The sequence below is a fragment of the Pocillopora damicornis genome, chromosome 7 (genome assembly GCF_964200805.1).
Source record: "Pocillopora damicornis chromosome 7, jaPocDami1.2, whole genome shotgun sequence".
Lineage (NCBI taxonomy): Eukaryota > Metazoa > Cnidaria > Anthozoa > Scleractinia > Pocilloporidae > Pocillopora > Pocillopora damicornis.
In genome coordinates, this window is record NC_142676.1 from 17,035,351 (window position 1) to 17,042,542 (window position 7,192).

Here is a 7,192-nt window from a genome sequence, read left to right on the forward strand (position 1 = left end):
ACTCGGTTGCGAGCTAAACTAGTGGTGCTTAGTTGTTGTCACGGTGCTCATGGACAGATTAGAACCGTAGGAGTTATCGTATGACACAGCCACAGAGCAGTTCATGAATTGTTTCTACAAACATTTATTCCGCGGTGAAAGCACCAGTGAATCTCTACACAAGGCCAGGAAGTGGATGAGAAATAACGGCTTTGATAAAGTTTCTCAATGGGCGCCATTTATGTGGGCGACAACGTGACATTTGATTTTGGAAATTGGCCCGGGTGCCTGGCGCACCTTAAGAGCCATGACTTTGATAAAACCTCTGTAGAAGAATGAATTAGACTTTGTTAAGCTCGGAACTATTTAATTACTAGCCTGTAGAAAGAGGACGCCATTTGCGAAGGACAACTCGGATCGATACACAGTGGAAGGCATTTCTGTAAAATGCTCATCAGGCATCTAAGTTTAATAATCTGAAACAAGACAGCGAATAGTGTTATCTCTTTAAAAGAGTTTCGTAGTTGAAAAACTCCATTTTTTTTTAGTCATTAGTTCAGTGCGAAGTGTGACAATTTATAGGTTTCGAAGGCGATTAGTTCTTCAAGGAAATAAATTTTTTAACTTTTTTTCAAAGGTGATTAGTTAGTCAAAGCAAGAGACTTTTAAACAAACGTGTGACTTCGAAAGCAAGTTTTTTCAAAGCTTAAATTTTTGGAAATTTCTTGCAAAGCTTTTTACAAGATATACTGTGGTTTAACATGCCAAAGTATAGACATTTCAAAAAAGGAAAAAAAAGAGACACAGTTGTATAGTAATGCAAACCCTTGAATTCTCATAGATACCCCTGTAATTTTATCAATTTAACCCTTTAACCCCTAAGAGTGACCAGCGTCTAATTTCTCCTTACAATATCACTCCTGAGTCACACATTAAGGTCCTGAGAATTATGGAAATGATCAACAAGTACAGGAGCTCTTGACTTTAAAGCAGAATCTCCTTGTCAGCACCTTAGGAAATTTATGGAAAACAGTATGGAGAATATGCATACTGATCTTAGGGTGTAAAGGATTAATGGATATATACCCCTATGCGTAGATACCATTGTATCCTCACAGGCTCTTGTATGCTCTTAGATACTTTTGTGTACTCATCACCCTTCACTTTCGCTCTATCGCTACTATTTCGCTCCGTTGTATCAACTGAACGCCTGGAAAAGGTTACTTTGTTATCAACGAAAATTTGTCTAGGGGAATACTTTTCGTTGGCCAGAGAAACTCAACAGATTCTTCGTCAGCTACTTTAGTGCCATATCTACGTGTTAAAAGACAATAAGTATATACTGAAAACCAAAAGAATACGAAATACATTCATATGCAACAAAAATTTGCGTGCGAGGAAAATAGTTCATAAGACCGTTGAAATGAATTTGAAATATGCAGTTTAGCAAGTTAACTTTACTAGTACTTCAAAACACCGAATCAAATACATTATCTAATGAACAAGTGTTAAGAATACACAGATTTATTAACGGGAAGATGTGACCTTCAAGTAAAACCACTAAATAATTCTAAAGAGAAATAAAATATAAAGTGATTGACAGCCAGAAGAGAAAATTATTCATCAGATGTAAGGAATCACTGAAATGGTTGAAACTGACTTATTAAATGTGACTTATTGAACACCCTCGATCTGATTAATGCGGATTTTTTAAACGAGTTGTCATCAGAATTTGTCACACTCTCAGCTCAAAACAGTGTTACAATGAAGTGTGAACTTGATGACATGAAAACCTGACTCATTTTCTGTCAACAAACTGCACTCTAACAGGTCTGTTATGAATGGTGACCCTCTCATGAACGGCTCCACATTCTCTGCCTCCGGTGTGTGAGAGATGTCAAACTGCTGCACGATTCTGGCCATCAGCAGATGGAGCTCTTACTCGGCAATACATCGACCGAGGCACATACGTGTTCCGAATCCAAATGGAAAAGCGAAAGCTTCTGCTGATTCGATAAGAGCGGTATCTTTGTTTTGCAATCATCTCACTGGTTTAAACGCTTCGGCATCTTCAAAAATACTCTCATCTCGCCCTATTTGGTGAGCAAGGAATTCCACTTGAGCAGTGACCCCAGGGATATGGTAGCCCCCTAATATTATGTCTTCTTTCGGTTTTCGCGGGATAGAGGAGAGAACAGGATATAGGCGGAGGGTCTCACGTAACCAGGCCTTCAGGTAGTTGTGTTAACTCCGGCAAACAGAACATCGCTTGCGTTGGCCAACAAGTCATCCTTCGTCAGCTTTCCGCCGGCCAGGAGGAACTTGAAGAAGCCAGCTCGGTCACGCTCTGTTTCCTTCGATGGCTTGCATGACTTCTCCTCAAGTTCCTTGACTCTTCTCCCGATAAATAGTTCGGCCTAATCGTACATCGTGTCAAAATTTTCGAAAAACTTTATACGTTTCTGGTTCACGTAGATCTTGTAAAACCAAGAAGGCAAAAAACCGACCTCGACCGCATTCGCCAGAAAATCTCCGACGGCTTTAATGAAGGTCTGTGCCTCTTTGTTGATTTCCTCTTCAAGACATCCAAACCTTTTGTCAAACAACATCTCCGCCACAGACCATTTGGAAAGTTCATTATCGATTTCAAAAGCTTTGTTTTCTCTCGCTGACCCACTAGGCTCTCGAATGTAAGAACGCTCTGGTCGTAATCGGTGACTAAAATTTCCGATAATTTTATTGAAATCCGGAGTTTAGTCGTCGACTTCTTCAGTCGAAGCATTCTTTTGCTCAGGACGCTTCGTAGCTTCTACCATTCTTCCCCATCGGTGAAAAATGCGCCAGGAATTTTCTTCCTTTTTTCCCGGTAGAAATTTAGAGACGGAAAGCACAGTCTCTCTGGATCCGATCGAAATAACTTTGCCACGTCGGTAGGATCGGATAAACTAATGCTGTCATTCGCTCTGACGGAGGGCTAACGCTCGAAACTTCGGCTTTGAAACTCTTTACGGTGGCCAATTTACGATATCAACTCAGTTGATTATATTAAATTACCCTGTTTTTCGATTGGTTTAGTTTGAATTTTCACAATGCTCTTTTACAGCCCTGATTTTGACTCGAAACAAAAAGAGGATATCAAGAACATCTCCATGAAAACAACGTCACGGAAATAAGGGTTCACTTGGGTTCCGTTTCAATAGCATAGGTGAAACACTCGGTCACCTGAAAAACTTGAGAGTTAAAATCACGTGGTACATCGCAAAGATATACAGCACCATATCAGCTAACATTTGAATGGTCTCAGTAACAAGTCAGAGTTTATTTGAAAGGACTCCAAGTCAAGCATGATAAAGAGAGAGCCTCATAAAAATATTGCTAAGTAGCCTTCATTATAAAGGTCACTCTAGGAATGGTAGCCTGCAGAGCAAGCGTAATTTTGGCAAGCGAGTGCTCAGTGCTCTTTGAGGTTTACAGCAGAAGGATGAGGAGAGCTAGAGTTTTAGACAGTGTGTTTTCCCGCATTTTGCATTTCGTATTCAGAGCGAAATATTAACGGATTGGCGGATCCTGCGATTGTAGCGGTTTGCAGTTTTTATCAATTTTTTGGGCCCTAAATTTGGTTTGTGCTTTTGGTAAAAAAGTTCGCAGCTTGTATCTTTGCGATCGTTAGAGATGTTTTATTTTCTTCTTGTGTGTGTGCGTTACTGTAGTTTTTTTTCTTTCACGGTCAAGACTATTTTTTTTAACGTTCAAACAGCGAGCAGCGCTCTGCGAACGGTTATTCTGAGACTTGTTTTACTCTCCAACATGTTTCGTTTAACTGTCGTAGACTTCTTCAGGGAGTTTTACTGGTAACAATAAAGGCCCATATTTATAAGCCATAGTTGGCAGCTATTATGTAAAAAAAGTTTCAACGCAAGGTAAGAAAAAGATCTGGGAGCCACGGCTTAAAATCTATTACTCGACTTGTTTGAAAACTTTTCTACAACTTCGCCGGTTCCTGTTCGTAAATCCGGCAAAGCCTTTATAGTGTTTGATCCAAATAATGGTCGCTAACCAAGGCTTATAAATACAAGCGTTTAGTGTCCACCTGTAAAAATCCCTGAAGAAGTCTCACCTGGCATGATCACCGTCACCACTTCCTGTAAAAAAAAACATCAAATTAATCACTGTTTAAAAGTTAGTTTTTCCGGATTATTAGGAAACAATGAGCAGAGGTTTCAGGATCATCCCATGTCAAGGTGAATGAAAAAGGTCTAGGGTTACAATCCTCTTGGGAAAATAAGTTCTTTCTTTGTCCCACCCCTGTGACACGACGAATAAAATCTGAAAAAAACTTTGTCGCACGCATGGTTCACACAAAATTCACCCCCTGATGAAAATGCACAACTATATCAGGGTTTCAAGGTAAAAAAAACTGATCAATCAAGCAATATACACGATCAGTGAAATAGAGTTTACATACCTGCTGGGCTGGCTGCGACTAACAAATCGGCAACAGGGTCTTGCTCGGCCTGAACAAAGAATCAGACCATCATGCAACAGAATGTTAAACAAACAACAACAACAAAAGTTAAAAGCAGCAACATTTCCGTACAATGTGAAACCAACACTCTGGCTCACTAAGAATAGACCCTTTTTTTTCTCAAGCAGAGAGTTTCACCCTCTCGTTTTGCATCAATTATGGGCTTCCAAAACAACAGAAAAACGCGAAACAAAGACAAAATACAAAATAATACGTAATAAAACTGGAGAGGAAAAATTTCCACTGCCGCCAATGTCACTTAAACAATACTTAATGGAGTTGCATTTCTCTTCGGTATTCCATAAACTTCCTAAAAACAAAAACAAGGCAAAAAATGCCCCAGTGATAGCGCGTTAGACTCTGGCCTAAAGGGTCCGAGTTCTAGCTTGTTGTGTCGTGATCGCGCGTGTTACAAACGATCACACCAGCCAGTAACTCTCTGTGTTTTAAAAACGTATTACTTTTCTGGTAAGGTTTAAAACAGAATAGCAAATTAACAGGATACCCATAATTGAATGAGCTTTGCGTTCAAAAATTCTCAAGGTTTCCTTTTCCCTCTATTTGTTTCCTTGTAAAAATTTCTATGAACGTTCCAAATTGCTCTCGCTTACTTTGTGAGATTTGTTATTGCTTCCTACGTTTTCAATTGACGTTTTGCGCGGGAAATTGGCGTGCAGCCGACAATAATTGATCCCTTGCGTATGCCCGACGTTTGACTGCCGTTTTGTCGAAATTCAACGCCGAGACACTTTTATTACTCTCACAATACCTCTCTCCATCCATGGGTACTGGAATGCTATCAAGAGAATCTTGAACAAAAGGAAGGAGGTAACCTGTGATGGACTACTGAAGGTACTCCTGATTGCTTGACGTACGAGAATGCAGGAATAAGCACAGGCAGATGTGGGCTTCTTAGCTTGTAGGACTGCAACACCCCACCCCCTTTAAGGTAAATCGGCTCGTAAACATATCCTTTTTCCCACGAGTATCTGGTTGGCAAGATGTTTTCAATGAGAGACGAAGAAAGTTGTTACATTTGGAAATGAAGCCAGACTCCAGTTTATTGGAATTAAAATCACCTCAGCTCATTTGCCATTAGCCTGATGCCGATTTCAGGCAATCGCTCGTCCTCGGACTTATGGTCGTCCTCTTAATGGTCATCAGGAGATTTCTCAAAGTTATCTGTTAGTAGTTTGTTCTTCATGGCACCGCTGTCTACAATCTTGTCGACAATAAAACTGGCCACTTCTTCATCCAGAGACTCATCATCTGATTAATCCTTGTTAGAACTTTGCCGTTCAAATAGCACAAGGCTACCGATACCTTTCTTGTCTCCATCAATGGATTTTGATAATTTATTACCTTGTTATCTTTAAGTTTGTTCTTTGTTGCTATAGGAAGTTATTTCAATGTCTCTAGCAGCTGAAAATCAGAATATTTGAAAATAACAGTTTATTTCTTGCTTGAAATATAATAACGATAATAATGACCTGTGATGATGATTTTTCTTGGGTAATTTTCTTCTGTAATTCTCTTGTGTAATATTTGTCAGATACAAACAGTCCTATAGAAGAATGATAATCTGCAATTCGTTAAGGACATTTGAACTCTAAATACTAACATTGATTTTGGCAGACAAATATGGAATAAATTTTACTTCAGAAAGTGATTCCTCCTTAAGTAATCGTTCCATACAACCCGAACAGGCTGATGGGACTCAGTCAAGGATGACCACAACCGCTTAATAGAGACCACCGCTGAAAAAAGAGAAAAAAAATTCGCGAATTTGACAACCGACTGCTAAATACAGGTTCGACTATGAATTCCAAATTAGCCAATCAGCCCAGGCGAAGAGCTCCATTCGCCTGTGTGGTATATTATAAAAAACCGCTCTAAGGTGGGTAGATGGAGTATAGTTATGAAGCACGAAGAGAAAATCTAAGAAGACGAAAGAAGTCTAAGTCCGGCAATTACTCAGGGAAATTCTTGTCTTTACCTTCTGAAATCGTAGCTCTAAGATTCTTGAGAATCCTTCCTCTAACCACGTAGCCGTTTACACTCCCAACCCGGGGGGAAAAACGGAACCTCGACCCACCCTTCCCCCCTTTCCATGGCTCTTTTTTAAAAATGATCGTAATATATGCTATCGTCAGTAGAGATGCTCTGCTGAAACATTTACGTTGTCGCAGTTTTTTAGATCTGGGGGGGAAGTCAACATATCAGGGCTTACTGACTTTTTGGATCCGGTACAAGGTCTTTAAAGGGGGAAGGAAATTTATCCTTGCTCGCTCTCACTTCGGTAAATATCTCGCGTTGGCGATTGAACACAACAGGAATGCGTAGCGACAACGCTCTCCCCAGGCCCGTCTCTCTCGATCCTTACTTCCAGGATTTTTCTACGGCTTGTTTTTCCCGGTTTTCCTTACTCCTTAAAAACCAGCGCTCTTAATTCGAGTTGCAAATGCCACCTTCTAAAACCGTTTTCATTTTACATCTGCATGTCATCCAGTCGAGGGTCTCCATGGGGTTAACCGTTAGCCGTAAACCGGTCGAAAAGCTAGCTGTTAGGCGTAAATATTGACAAATTTGATCCCTTAATGTAGAAAAAATTAACTTTAAAAATCTTTCCCTCCTACAGTGTGTTATTTAGTGTTATTCTGGGTTAGCCGCAGCAGAAAAATGGCCACA

General features: G+C 40.1%; 1 pseudogene; it reads right to left on the reverse strand.

Annotated features, from left to right (window-relative positions):
• Window positions 1–1,777: 1,777 nt before the first annotated feature.
• Window positions 1,778–2,923, reverse strand: LOC149042870 (sterol 26-hydroxylase, mitochondrial-like; annotated as a pseudogene).
• Window positions 2,924–7,192: the final 4,269 nt, after the last annotated feature.